The 16,076-nt window shown below is 40.2% G+C and overlaps 1 long non-coding RNA gene across 1 annotated transcript in view; it reads left to right on the top strand.

Moving 5' to 3' along the window:
• Positions 1-342: 342 nt before the first annotated feature.
• The window catches only part of LOC135479602 (uncharacterized), a 48,077-nt gene continuing 32,343 nt past the window's right edge, over positions 343-16,076 (top strand). Inside the window, exon 1 of the long non-coding RNA XR_010445868.1 lies at positions 343-502. This is a non-coding gene — a long non-coding RNA (uncharacterized LOC135479602). The remainder of the gene's footprint in view (positions 503-16,076) is intronic.

The following is a 16,076-nucleotide window of genomic DNA, read 5'->3' as shown; positions in this document are numbered from 1 at the left end:
TATCATAGCTCGATCACAGTTTCCGGCCCATCGCATTTGCTGACAGTCAGCCAATGTTGAGCAACGGTTAAGCTAACCTACTTGCAGGAGACAAAATATGTGTATTGGGTGAATGCCCTTGCATTCGCTCACTGTGCATCCCTCGTCCAGCAGCTGGGATATAGAGCCAGGGCTAAGCTCTGAATGTTTGGTTCCGAGTCCTCGCCAAGTAACCGCTGATTCAACTTACTGCCGTGATTCGCACAGACCGACATCTGCACGTCAAGTCGCATATGCAGATGATTTTTCATCGAGCTGAGCCGCATCTAAACACATTCGTCACAAAGGTAAAAGTTAGTGCATACCAGTGACAAATAGCTGCCTTCTGTACTGTCATAGGTGTGTTGGACTCGGTGAAGCTTCCTGAGGCACCGTACAAAATACAAACGACAGGAAGTCAAGGTTGTGGTTAGTTAACATCACATCGGTATGCGGTAGAATGGAGACAATTTTGGACAGAAAGGTAAGCAATAAAATATTTTTCAAATTTTTCTTTTCAAAGCTATTTTTTGGGTTACTTTAACATGACCTTCTACACACGCCGTACAGCAATATTTCTCGTAACATGTGTAAATTGCTATGTGGCATGCCTATTCGATCGTTGTCCGCTTCGACTTTATAGTTACGAAGAATTGAACGTCGAGTTTATACCAAAATAGAACCGACAACTGATATGAGCCTAAAACAATGAAGTTAAACATTCATGTCAGTATTGGATTTAAACCTGTCCTATCCACTATATACAAAACTGTTATTGTAAGCTTTCTTTTGTGAAAGTTAAACGAGTTGTCTGTGCGACATTCCAACGGTCTAACTCAACGGCAATGCGGGTAACAAGACTTTCACCAACCCGTAGTTAACGTAAACTCTATGGTGTGTGGTTAAATTTACCATTTCCTTACCAAACCGCTTTACAATTATACTTATATTCAAATTTCTAAAGTATGCAATACTTCACTACCAGAAAATGTCGCACCAAGCCCAACAACAGCAGCCTATCGCAAGAAATAAATGTATATTACGCGATTACAGAAAGCTTCCCCAAACAGAATTTTTTATTAGAAGAAACAATGTATTGTATACCTCACGGTTAATCTCTATTTGTATTGATATAGTGGGTACAGGAAAAACGCCTATCTACATTACATGGGAATGATAAGCAGGTTTCACCATACATCACAGAAATGGAGGGGGGGGGGGGCCTCCATGGTTCGCGTGCCAGGCGCGGCGCAGTGACCCAGAAGCCTCTTACCAGTGCGGTCGCCATGAGTTCAAGTCGAGCTCACGCTGGGTTCCTTCGACCGTACGTGGGACGGTCTTTAAGCAATCCGCGGGTCTTCCACCATAACCTTCCTCCCACCATAATGCTGGCCACCGTCGTAGCCGTGAAATATTCTTGAGTACTGCGTAAAACAGAAACAAAAAAAAAATTACATCACTAAAGAAAAACTGGTGGAGTATTTACAAAATCAGCCATTTGTTTTAAATAAAGTGGACTGATTATCATAATATTAATCATATTATTAGTTATTATCAGCATTTTGTGTACTTATATAGACAAACGACGTTGAATACAGTGCAATTAACATTAAATATAAGCGTCAAGCCCGACATTCGTATACTATTCTGTAAAGGGCGTTCCAAGTCGATAATCGCAATACCCATTTCCAAAACACCGTTTAACACTAGCTCCCAAAGACAAAGGTATGCAAGAAATTATACAAATAGGCATTAAGGCATATTTAAAGATAATTCTGCTAATGTCATGATGATAGATGGGAAGGGTTCAAGTTACTGCTGTTTAAGCATTTACAGGAGCAGTCAGAATACAATTTTAACTGATATAACTTCATAAGGGGCTTATTGTCTGTGAGAACAGTGAACACACAACAGCACATTGGGTAGATCCAGGGCAGCAACAACGGTGCGATGGTCACACGTAAAATACATGTGCGGTCCCTTGTCAATTTATCTGAGTGAGGGTTTTATTCTAATTGTTCATGTAAATGCATAAATAGTAACAATTTACACGTCACCTAGCACCATGGCTTGAGCGGAATTTGGTAAAAAAAATACAGTGATAATTATTGTAATTTATTAGACGTCACTGGTCTGGAATTACTCAGAATGCTGCAGTGCGAGCTGACCATTGTAATCTTTGAAAGCCGTGCTCACAGCTGTTGCTAGGAACTGAAACGGATGTACTATCAATCACCTCGTTGCTTAGGAACAATATACATACCGCCAGACTCATTTGTCACTTATGATGACCACCTGGAATAGTTCATACTGAAAGGGGAAATGCAAATACCATCGACATTTGTGTAAGATGCAATTAATAGTGCATTTGAGCCTTGGGTGTTGAGTTGACAGGTCAAATACGGACCACATTATATTTTAATTAAATAAGTCTACTGATCCATGACACAGGCAGCAGGTGAAGGCTTCTGTGACGTTCCAGATGACCGTCTTTTTACTCATGTCTTATATTGAACATTTACCACAATTATTCCATCACTGAGGGCGGATTAATTGTTTTCTCGTTGCCACGCCCACTTGTCCTCCACAGTCTTGCGCGGCGTTAAGGAAGGAGACTCGAATTAAATCCGGTATCGGATGAGCTAAAAATCAGTAATATTGGCATTTGTCTTCCTTGATACTCTTCAGAAGGGAGTTGGTCGAGTATTGATCAGGCCGTTTTCAGTATATTTTTATCTGATAGGATGGTCACGTCTTTGAGGTTGGGCTCTATATCTCGTTGTTTAATCAGTAGTGTGTAGGCCATGTTTACATTTTTATCATACAGCACCATCTTCTGCGAATCCACACAGCCCGCTCAGTCTTCTGCTGTTTGACAGGATTTACGTACTTAAGCAACAACTACTTGTATTACTCTATACGTATCCTTACAGATGACAAACACAACATTGTCGAAGTAATGAACGGTCGGACATGCGATTTCTTAGTGTTTCAGTTTTTATTCTGCATTATGCTGAACTACAAGTTTTTCCTTGGGCTTAGTACTTTGTGATACACAGCGATATCCATAAATCATCAAGTGCACTTAAGGCCACTTAAAGAAGGAAGTTGTGTTGGATTTTCTTAAAGTGGAACGCCAATAAATATTTTTGATTAACGAAACTTAATAATCCTGCATAATACAGAAAATGGATATATTTAAGTTCACGCACCCAGAACATTTCTTGTACCATTCGCTTTACAAACCTAACCTTCTTCCTAATTTCTTTTTTATTCAACAACTAATAGTTCTTTGGTGGTTTGTGTTTAAAGTTGTTTTAGAAATTGGCATTGTGAGCATTGACCCAGAACGTCCAGTATGGTTGACGATTTGCGTACGAATTTGTGAGTGCCCATTGATCAATTGTTATTTACTTATCACACTACTTTCTGATCTTTACTACACACGGAGGCGAGGGCGACATTGATTACGTGTATGTACTGTGTATGGTAAATAAGGATGGATGAAAGCGTTTTAAGGCGGACTCGTTGATAGTGCGCAGTGTCAATTATGGAAAGATGACTGTAACATTGTTACTGGCACGCCGTTTACATGTGCATTGTTTGCAGTGTAACGTAAGGAAAACCCGTCCTTAGACAAGAGATTTTTAGGTTCTCATGCTCGCAATGTTCATGGGACCCTGATACCAATGGGCGGCCTGAGAGGCCGTTTGGGTCTAGGGGCTGTATGATCATCGTATTGAATTAGATCGGCAACTTGGGTATATGAACAGCTGCAACCACAGCACAGCTGAGATACATCTGCTATTATCAAAAACATATATACTACATGAAGCATGGTACATGGTTTGAATACTAATTTCACTCATTCGACTGGAACATACCTTGCGTCGTTTCAACATCATTAAAAACCGATGCCTGCTTCTCTTTGTATCTTCCCCAAGATGGTATATACTTAGTTCTATGGTGGCTGGTGTTTTACGACGTTTTGAGAATTACGACCAATTACTGGGAATTGGCCTTGCGATTATTAACCTGGATCGTTTATCTTCGTGGACGCCGGGATGTGAATGTGTTTGGACGCATAAAAATGATTTACATTCGTCCAATTTTTGACCACCAGTATAATGTCCATATCTGTACATCAAGCATGGGAAAGCTTGTCCGCCACTTGCCACTGATGTGAGGGTTTTTCAAGGCACACCGGTTTGATCAACGCATAAAACAGGTATCCTAGTGAACAAATGAATCGGTTAATTACAAGTCATATGCTGTTTCATCACAACGGGAACTATAGTCTTGTGCGATTCAAGATTTACATACACCGCTTGTTTCTAATCTACAGTTGGCGTTTGTTAATATTTACAACCTTGGTTTTAGCTTTTTATATTTCTTCCACAGCCACCTGCTATAGTCAACGAGGAAATGCAGTTTGTGAAGGGTACATGCTGAAGACATTTTTTTAATTTGAGCAATGTACCGCGATGTGCATACGCTAACAACATCATGTAACGCTACTTCACCGGCTCAGGGTAACTCGGCAATGGTATTATACGCTATGTCACGAAGCTTGGAATTTTCTGAGGTCTGTAGCTTGCTGTCGAAGTTTAATCCAGGATGTACATTCTACACGATTTATGTCAGCCTTGTGCGGCGGTTTACCTAGCATAGCGATAGCTGTAGGCCTACTCATTAGCTAACACTGACTTCCTAGTCGCAAGACTTAACGATGATACTTTGACCTCTTTGTCAGTCAAAGTTAATAGTAACGTGGTTTAGTGGAAACAAAGCGCATATTTTCTCACCAAGCTTTATGGCACAGCTTTTGGAATGAGTTGGAGGGTTAATGGTGATGACTAACATCATGCAACAAATCTCACGGGCCGAGAATATACAAAGACAATACATGTACACGGTATGCAACAAATCTAATGGGCCGAGAATATACAAAGACAATACATGTACACGGTATGCAACAAATCTAATGGGCCGAGAATATACAAAGACAGTACATGTACACGATATGCAACAAATCTAATGGGCCGAGAATATACAAAGACAGTACATGTACACGGTATGCAACAAATCTAATGGGCCGAGAATATACAGTACATGCATCTCACAGGTCGAGAATATGTACACGTACCATCAATATGATTGAACTGAAGAAGTATGCCACAGGGAATCTATTGAAGAGGCCTGTACCAGCCTTTTTTGCTGTGAAATCATGAAGTGCATAAGTGTCCACAATAGCATGTATAAAGCACAGCGTGACACGTCAGGGTTTCAACGACATGGTTTGAAAGTCTAAACACCGAACGAGATTGTTGTAAAGCCATGCTTATATCAAAGCCTAAGTATTGAACGAGGTGGTTGTATACCATGGTTATGAAAAGTCGAATACAGAACGACGCGGTTGTCCATCCATGCTTATAAAAAATGCCTAGATTCTCAGCGTCGTTGTTATAAAACCATGCTTATAAAAAAACCTAAATAGGGTATGAGGTGGCTGCGCATCCATTCTTATAAAAAAATAAATTCAGAACGACGTGGTTGTGAATCCTTGCTTGTTAAAAACCCTAAATACTGGAAGACGTGGTTGTAAAGCAATGCTCATAAAGAAGCTAAATACTGAACGAGATGATTGTAAATCAATGCTTAGATAAAAGCCTAAATGGGAACGACGTGGTTGTACATCGATGCTTATGAAAGAACCTAAATACAGAGGGACGTGATTGTAAATCAGTGCTCATAAAAAAGCCTAAATATTGAACGACGTGGTTGTAAATCTAAGATTTCACAAAAGAATAATACAGAACGACGTGGTTGAAAATCAATTCTTATATAAAAAAGGCTTAAGTACTGGTCGACGTCATTGTAAATCCCTACTTATGCCTTAAGAGCGTAAATAAAAACGAGAAGTTTGTAGATCAGTAATTCTAACATATCAGACGTGAACAAGGTGGCTTTAACACATTGCAGAGAAGGGCATAACGGCTAAAACAATTTGATGGAAAATCAGGATGCCCCGTGCTCAAGTGTTGGACGTCTCCCCGCTGTGATTTATACTAGCATATATCCAGGCAAGAAATTCCTTCGTTCTTGACCGTACCGTAGAGCGTCGACATTGTACAAGATGGCTGTAACTGGATACTCCTTTATTCATCACTAATTGGTGGAAACGCGTTATTTCGTTGCTCAAGGCGGGTCGGAAAATGACTAAACCCGAAAGAGCGCAATGTCGATTTTCTCTGAAGACTTGTATGCGACGCTAAAACGGAAGACCACGTGAAATATTATGTAGGGTTAATTGTAGGAGAAACATCTGAGTGAAACAATTCTCCCCCCCCCCCCCCCCCCATCTACTCAAAACAGGAAACACTACACATCAGATTGTTTATATGTCATATATGAGTAACCCAAAACAATTCACTCAAAGCCACCTGATCGGCTACATATGACTTTTGCATATACATGCTAAGGTGATTTCACAAATTTGCAATAACCATTAATGCACACATGTGTACGGCATGAGCGTCGACATTGAACAAGATAGCTGTAACCGGATACTCCTTTAGTTCTCCTTAATTAGTGAAAACAGGGTTTCCAGAGAACAACTGGCGACAGTGGACAACGGACCAGACGTTAGCAGGCAATTACATGGTCCGTGTGAATATGACAATTATCAACATTTTCACTATCAGCGGACGGTGAAGTGGCATATTTACTGAACGCAAGTGACGTGTGACTTCATCAGTTTTCGAGGTCTTACTACGAATTATTTAACCATACAATAGCCGTCGGTATTATAAGTGAAAGAGGCTATAATAGCAGGGTATATCAGCGTCTTTTGGCAAGATACTAAGGCACTTTCCCACATGTGTCGTACAGATATGGTCACCATACTGCCGAAAACCAGTGTTGTTAACGAATGTTAGACTGAGTTAACTGCCGCCCTTGCCAACCGCATGGAAAGCATACATGTATGGGTTAGCAATGCTCATAAAATTAATTACTCTACTCGGATCCCCTTGGCGCAATTTATCGCTGATTTCTACGGTATATATGTCACTTTTCCAGATCTATATAAAAAGTAGTAAACATTGTTCAGATAAAAGTGTGTCAAAATGGAAGAAACCTGTATCCTGATAGCTATTTATTGCAATGTTCATAGTTAGCGGTCAGCTGAACAAATTCGTTTGTGATTATGTTTGGATATTTACCAGAAGTGTTTGCAATTTCGTCGTTGCCTTTTGGGACATTTGAGGCCGTACAAACCTCTTACCACAAACAAATATTTATACATGCAGCATATGACAAGTTTCTGTGGGTAGAAATAGACAAATTCTCCGCCCATCTTCCCAGTCCACCAGACATAACGTGCTAATAGAACAGCTCTGACGGGCACCTAAGAAACCTAGACAAAAATTACTGCCACTTTAGTCACTTTAACTTCAATTAGTGAAGATCTGAAGGCGTGATAACGCTAATTAGTGTTGAAAACAGACTGGAAGGGATTGCATATATCCATATGTTTACCTAGCTCGAACACTTATAGGTGATACTTGTCACATTTACCGTTACCTGGCATAGATACCCAGCTGTCACTGGCGGGCAGGGTTTATGAATCAAATACGAACTGGAATTTCACAGCAACGTAAACAATCCCAGTAGACAGTGTTAAGCGTTCGGCGTTACCGACGCCCTGCATGAATTCTGAACTGGTTAATCCCGAAAACATTCATAACTCGTTTGTGTTGCCGTCTGTTTTGGCTGTTAGCAATAGTATGACTGGAAGACTAGAAAATGTGAGCGTGATGGCTAGATGCCTAGAGGACAAAGAGTAAGCAAAGCAGATTTTACCAGACGGCGATTTTATGGTAAACTGAGGGCGAGTTTGGGTCTGTTGTACAAAGGTGAATAGGTTTAGGGTTGGACAAATCGTTATTAATGGAATTGGTTCATTTTGACGCAAGGACATTCAGATTAGTTTACGTGACATATGGTCTGGAACACACGGCCTCAATGTTCAAGGCGACGTTGTAAGTGACTCAGCTAGCTAGAGCGCAATGGAGATTTTCCTTAAAGACTTTCGTCTGCGACGCCAAAACGAAGGAAAATATTAAGGCATCATAAAATATTGGTTATAGCAAATTGTAAGAGAAAGTGTTGTGTGAAGTACCTATCTCTTATGGGCTATGACTACCTAAGGGCCCAGGAGAAACAAACTGTTACCATATGTAAGACAATTTCACACACATTAAACCACAAGCACTCACACACTCACATTTTCCCACACAGGCCCTATAGATACTGGCAACATACCGACAAAAGGCATGTGTCTTTTAGGCCACACAAAGGTTGTCACCAAATCACCACATACTGCACTGCAAATCCTCGAAGTCTGCGCCCAAGGACACGGCTGAACAGGCACCTCACGTGTCCTAGCAACTGAAACATGTTGATCCCTTTCCCTATGTTTCGTCTCAAGGTGATGCTGCATTGAAAGCATACAAAGGCCAATATTACTCTACTTAGATGCACTTGGCGAAATTTATCCCTGGGTTGCACCGTATTCATGTCGCATATCCAGGTCTATAAAACAAACAGTATTCTTCACATAAAACTACGAAAAATTAAGGAATCTTGTATTTTGAAAGCTATTTTATTGCGCCGTGCAATATATTGCCACAAGATATTTTTACATATTTACCAGAAGAGTTTGCAATTTCGTCGTTGCCTTTCCGTACATTGGAGGCCACACAAACCACTTACCACAGAAAAATACCTCTAGCATATGACGCCATCCTAGGGCAGAAATAGACAATTTCCCAGCACATCTTCCTGATCGTGCAGGTTGAAACGGTTTGCCCTGCATTAGGGAAACCCGAACAGAAATTTAGCCCCTTAACCTGCAATTATTGATGATGGGACAGCGTGATAACGCCAATCAGTGTCGAAAACAGGCTTGAGGGACGTTGTGATAATATGGTATGTACCGAACTCGAATAGTTTTAGGTAAAACAGATTTGCCATTGTTATCAGGCACGGAAATCCAGCTGTCACTGCTGGGCTGCGTTACGAGTCAACTACTAACTGAAATTTCACAGCAACGTAAACAATTCCAGTAAACATACAATGTTGGGGGTGAGGGGGGGGGGGGGGGTGGTTGTTGGAACTACGAGCAAATATAGATAATGGAAAAATGTAAGAATGTATTATAGGTAGCATAGGCCATATAATTAAGACGTACAGCATAGAGAGAAAAACGAGAGCAGCGACGACAGCGAGACTTTGTAGCTGTTGTGCACGCCCATTATTTTCGAATACCTGCATACCACTGACGAATGATTTATGCCCCTTTGGATGCTGGGATAAAACGTTTGACAGACGCCATCTCTGCTCATCCTCCCTGAAACTGTGAACCGGCGAATGCTAAAGTCCTTCATAACTGGCTTATGTGATCGTGTGTTTTGCCTGTCGGTAATAAAAGGATAGTCCTGGGGGGAATAGCTAAGGTGTTCATGGATGGGGAAAACTGCGTCTTGTATATTCATATGAGTAAGCGTAAGCGAGCAAACGCAAGCAGACGGCGATTTTTTGATGGATTGAGGGAAGTATTGTTGCTGAACAGATGAGTGCTTTACAATGCTTATAAGGCGTACAGTTGAACAAAACCCAGTAGAATCGATACATTCTGATGTAAGGACAGCCATGTTAGGGACATGTCGTCTGGAACGCGTTCCCTCGTTGCTCAAGGCGAGTTGGTAAATGACTGAGCCCGAAAGAGCGCACTGTCGATTTTCCCTGAAGATTTGTATCCGACGCTAAGACGGAAGACCACGTGAAATATTCTGTAGGGTTAATTGTAGGAGAAACATTTGAGTGAAGGCCTTTCTTCTATTGGCAGTTACTACCTAACAGCCAGAATTGTTTCTTTTTTTTTTACATCTACTCAAAACAGGAAACACCCCACTTCGAATTGTTTGAAGAACCGAAAAGTAGTTCTGTCCGATTAACCTAAAACAATTTATCCAAAGCCACCTGATCGGCTACATGCAACTTTTGCATATACATGCCAAGGTGATTTCACAAATTTGCAATAACCATTAGTGCATACATGTGGCGAATTGGTAACTCTTTTTATTTCTTCAGTAAGTTGACTATTATCTCCGGGAAAATAATAAGCTAAAAGTATAAAACCATACATATGCTGATGTAGTGTGTAAAGTCCATTATCATTGCGTGTTGCTAAGATACTGGGGAACCTATGGTAAGACCTACATTTTGTCCCGTTTTACGTTACCCTGAAACTTGACGCCCACGTGTATCTTCATAAACATGACGCCTTTAAGACAATCACAGGCAAGAGGTTAAAGTAACCATTTGAAACTTTCATGCATGATTATCCTAAATGTAAACTCAAAATTAAAACGTGAACGATCTAGCTAATAATTCTGTACAAATGCATGTGGAGCAAACCGATAAGTTTGTGTTCACTTCAGACTAAATGCGTTTTGCTAAAGAAAGACAAAATTGAATGATTTCAGCTCTCGGTTAACACTGAGTGACACTGCGATGGAATTATATAGGCTCGTCAAACGAAAATGGTAGTGTGCTGAGCCAAGAAGGTCCACATGAACGAAGTTATCCTAAAAAAAGTACACTTCCTTTTTTAATGCAGTTTTCGCTCTAATTTTATAAGGTGTACCGTTTTGTGCACATGTACTTCTGTATAAATTTGTTAGAATTAGTGTGTTCATGCTGTACACATCTTGTGCACTACACATACACTTTCACGGAGTAGGGTGTTTCATTCCGCATTCAGCGAGCAATTGAAGATAATTGTTAAGTTATATATCATACTTTTTTGGAGTTCCAAGCCTTTAATGCTATTGAAAACGAGCACATGACCGTCACTGTACTTTCGTGGAAGGGTGTATGTTTGTCAGTGTTTTGGTAACCTAGTGATATAGATGATAATCTTTCTTGGAAAAGTCGGCGTTTTATGGTGCAAAGAATGATCAAATGGCCGACTGAGATGCTGTAGGAAATAAGCAAAAGACCCGGTAAGCAGCTGGTTTAGATGCGAGCTTTAGCTGAAAAAAAAATGGGCACTTTGTATTGTGGGGTGATGGATATGTCAGTAGATTGCATGTCCAAGTCCATTTGCCTTGAATTTATGGCTTGAACCCCAGGGTGAGACGTTTTCTTCTGTCTGTTGTTTGCAAGCGTGAGAAACTTCGGCTAACGTCAACTCCGTACAACTTATCACTGTCCTCGCCTTGCAGAGTTTCCCCATCTTCCCCAAATGCTGTGCATATCGCGAAGGTCTGATAAGGAGCAAAACCTTTGATAAGTCTTAACATCTGACTTCAAACTTTCCTTGTTGCGTTAGATTATTGTTCAGAAGAATGGCGTTTTTTTTCTTTGCAGGCTGTAAATTATTGTTTTGTCACTTTTTTGCAATCCAGCGAACTCTTGTCGTCTTGTCATCTGCCAGTAAGCATTCCGGGATTTTGAGTTGTTTGTTACATGTAGTGTCGTCCTTCAGTGTCCATTCTAGGACTTTGAGTTGTTTGTTACATGCACTACTGTCCTTTTGTGTGCATTGCAGGATTAAGAATTGTACACATACAAAGACTACATGTATCTCATCACCGTTCTCAAGAAACAAGGAATAGAAAATAAAACACATTCTCTAGTATTCTTTCAAACATAGATTGTTAAACGCTACGCTGTTTGTGCCTATCTTTTTCCCTGATGCAAATTGCGCGATTGACAACAGAAAACAAATATTTCCTATTGTGAAAACTCCTTAAAGACTGTATCATCCAATGTGGCCATTACTTATTCATTCAGTTTAACGCCGAGGATAAAGCAGTCTCCATAGGCTGAATTTCTTCATGTTCTTGGCTTTCTAGGCCATTGTCGTACATTTTCTTCTTCTCATCATTCCCATTGTGTTAGAGAAATCCCATTTGATTGTTCCTACTGTTATGTGCACAACTGCTGTCAGCTTCTAAATTTAGCTTGCCACTGTTTACATATGCTGAGTTCAGGGCCTGCTGTCTGCCTCTGCCTTAGAATGTTCCAGAATACCCTCAGTTCGGGGCCTGTTTGTTTACAAGTGTTCAAGAATTTCTTATTCTAGAAAATTCCACCAGTCTATATAAGACCTATGAAAGCAGGTCAAAAGGGGAAGAGAAAGGAGAATTATTGAGAGTTTTGAATGCTTTCGCTGTGTGTTACTTTGGTAGGCCTTTTGTGATGAATTTTGGTGTCTTTATAACCTCTGGCTTTGTTATATCATATATCCACCGAGCACTTGTTCAGTCTGAACTTGTATATTTAATGTGTACTCTTGTGTACACAGTGCGGACCCTGTCTGTGGAATTGTGTGTATATTTCGTCATACACTCAGTTATAGTGTGGATTTTCCCTCTTATGAATATTGCCTCTCTGCATTTATGCCTGTGTGGTTTTCAGCATTGTGCAATATATGCGTTCGTTTGGACTTGACACCGTTGTACATCTAAGTACTTTAGTATTTGTATAGATACTGCTATCCTTTCTTGTTAAACTTAAGTACTTATCTGTTCTTGTTAAACGTAATAAATTGTTGTAAAATAAAATCTGCTGGTTTTGGTTACTTTTTTGTGCGGCTAAACTGTCGTGTATTTCGAACAAGCCATCTTTTTGTAATGCAGACAGTTTGGGTCGTAACACTACAATGGTTTCGTAGTTTCTTCTTACATTGATTCATTTTGACGTTTGTTATCTGTGATGGCACGTGATCAAATTACTGCGAATATCTCGGCTTCTGTTGATACCCCTCATTGAACAATCAAAAGCAAATTCATGTCACAAATCTTTTCGTGAAAAGCACGACACGACCTTGCTTTGCATTGCTATCAAACTTTCCTTAGTGCAATCCAACGCTGCAACATCTTTTTTACTATAAGAAATAGGCGTATATAATTGATTTTTTTTTTAGATATCGGTATGCTTGTTACCCTGTCTAACGGTCTGGTGCCGATTTCATGAAGATCGCTTAGTAAGCTCTTAACTACCATGACAACGTATGTTGTAGAATTATAAAGTGTACTTAGCTAAGGGCAACTTAACGCTACGCAAGCTTTATGAAACCGGTCCCAGGTGCCTAGATAGCCTACTTCAGCTGAACCCCTCCACGGTACATGCTTACGGGCATTATCGTTGTCAAAGGTTTGTCACCACGTGACTTTTGCAGTCATTGTCTAATGACAAATGATATTACTGCATGGTTTTCAACACCGTATCGCCTGTAGATATCTCCTGTAATCTGGAAAAACCTAGTTAGTCAGTTGAATGCAAATTGGAGGAAACAAAGGAAACGTGTTTTGTTTCAGGATTAAGCTGCAAAATATGAAATAAATTTTATTTCGGCATTTTAGATCAAGACAATTAGATGCCTTTTCAGCTCACATAGGTATATTATTGTTACTGGTTTAATTTGGTTACAAAATGACTTACTATGTTTTACCTGATCTAACCAATCCTTCAACTAAAACATTTTATCAACAAAAGCCTAGTATGTCAACAGCAGCGTGATAACTTCACTTTATTGCCTAACACATGAACAATTATCAGAGAAATAACACCAAGTGTAGTTTGAATACATAAAACAAGTGTTTTAACTAATCAACAAGATCATGATTTGCTGTGATTTCCAGCCAGAATTTTATCTTAGCCGTGGTAAATAAATCTACCAGTCTGAGACATTTTCGAGGAATAGCAGCAACTGCAGCTTGATTACATATTTAGGAATCACCCAAAGTGTTCAACAAGGTCATCATTGTTGTCATTTACTGGAATTTCCTGCCAGAATTTCCTCTTAGCAGCGGGGAATGAATCGGCCAGTTTCAGAATATTCTGGCGTTTCACGCTAGGAATTCCTCTTGGTTCATTCTGTGTTGGTGGTGTAAAGTCCAGTCTGAACTTGGGTTTAAGAAAGTCAACTTCCTGGTACATGTAGTCTCCTTCAAAACCCTCCTTAAACCACATTGCGCGTGAACCTTTACGAAATTCTGCCACTGGTATGGAGCTGAGATGAGGTAGCGTTACGTTCTTGGACTTTCTATTACCGTGACCGTCCTCAAATTCATAAAAGTCATGGTATTGCATTGTGATTGGCTTGATCTTAGTTCCCGATTTGTCACACAAATCTACGAAGTCCTGGAAATTACAAATCTCGGGACATTTCTTCATTTTCCTTCCAATGCAGCCATGGACGCTGTCTGCACGCATAAAAGTGTGTCCCCTTTCAAAATACTTCATTGTGATACTTTGTGGGCCCCAGGGTTGATTGACACACCAACACAACACCGTGTAAGGGACCCAGTTTTTGTTTTGTCCCGTGCAGTTGTCTGCCCAGAATATCACAAAATCTGTCTCACAAAGGCACAAACACTTTATATACGTGGAGGCAATGTCAACTCCTAATCTACCCCTGATAGCCTCATGCCACAAAATAACAAAGTCACCGTCTTCTTTTACTGATGCAAATGTCTCATTGAAGACAACTAATCTGCTAACAAAGAAATGTTCTTTGATGGTCATTTTGGGAAGGAGGATAACCTTTTGCATATCTACAGTAAATATACTGGCGTTTTCCTTATCAACAGCACCATCGTGGTCTTCTCGATAATGGGTACAGAAAACGTGAGAACATCCTGACTGAATTGTCTTTAAAAAAGTTGTCCAATTTGTTGTGATCACATGACCAGAATTAGGTAATGTGATTGGTTTAACTCATATGAGAAATAATTTGACTTGCTATGTTTTTCCCTTTCAATTGATCCAGGTAAAGAGTGTGAAAGCGATTCCTGTTGAGAGCTTTTGATCTTGTAGAACCTAGTAAGTGACATGTAGTCGTACATTGATCTGGAAAAACCTAGCAAGACGAGTTACTAGGTTTTCCCAGATGACTATGTGGTATTTTTCCACATGATATTGACTTACTAGGTTCTTCAAGATCAAAAATTCTCAACAGGAGGGACTTTCACACACTTTACCTGGATGAAATGAAAGAGAAAAACATAGCAAGTCCAGTTGTGGGCCTAACTCATTTTTCACCAAAATTTGACTTACTAGGTTTTTCCAGATGACAGGAGATATATAACGGGGAACAGCCTATATGCCTTTCTCCTTTATCCACTATGTTGCGAGTGTGTGTCAATATGAGTGGCGATTCCATCTAGCCCCATGCCATGAAAGATTCTTATAGACACAGACATGAAATATATATAAACCGTAAATGATATCCATTCAAAGAAATCTGGCAAATCGAGATGCCAGAGGAAATTGGCTCCCAAACTGACCCTTGGACTTTCGGAACTCCCAATTTATCCGCGGTAGTCACGCGATTGTATGAAAACAAAGGCGCTCTGTGGGAAAATGTGCAAACGAGTCATGGAGATCGTTTGCGATGCTCGTACGGGGCCCGTTAAGTCAATACACGAATATTTAGGATTAGTCATGATTATGTACATTGTACGTGATTTTGTATGAGTCTTCGGCCGTCTTCCTATCGGCAAGATCGCCAAGATCGTCTCGAATTGTTGTGCGATCCTTCTGCGTTTTACGTCAGTTACTTGCGATTGTTCAGTCGGAGGTTGTCTTGGTCAGTCGTAAATCTAGGTGTGGCTGAAGCCGTAATAAATTATTTTCCCTGATATTTTTAAACATATATATTCTGATTCTATAATAGAATTGATTTCCCACTCTGATAAATCCAGATTTATTTATTTATTTGATTGGTGTTTTACACCGTATTCAAGAATATTTCACTTATACGACGGCGGCCAGCATTATGATGGGTGGAAACCGGGCAGAGCATGGGGGAAACCCACGACCATCTGCAGGTTGCTGGGAGACCTTCCCACATACGGCCATAGAGGAAGCCAGCATGAGCTGGACTTGAACTGATAAATACAGATCGGCGAAATATAGTTTGGGTACATTGACCCACCGCTCGAGCCATTAAAATTTTACACGATAGCTCAGTTAACAGAGCG

This window comes from Liolophura sinensis, chromosome 12 (assembly GCF_032854445.1).
Source record: "Liolophura sinensis isolate JHLJ2023 chromosome 12, CUHK_Ljap_v2, whole genome shotgun sequence".
NCBI classification, from domain to species: Eukaryota; Metazoa; Mollusca; class Polyplacophora; order Chitonida; family Chitonidae; genus Liolophura; species Liolophura sinensis.
This window is presented reverse-complemented; position numbering and strand designations above follow the sequence as displayed.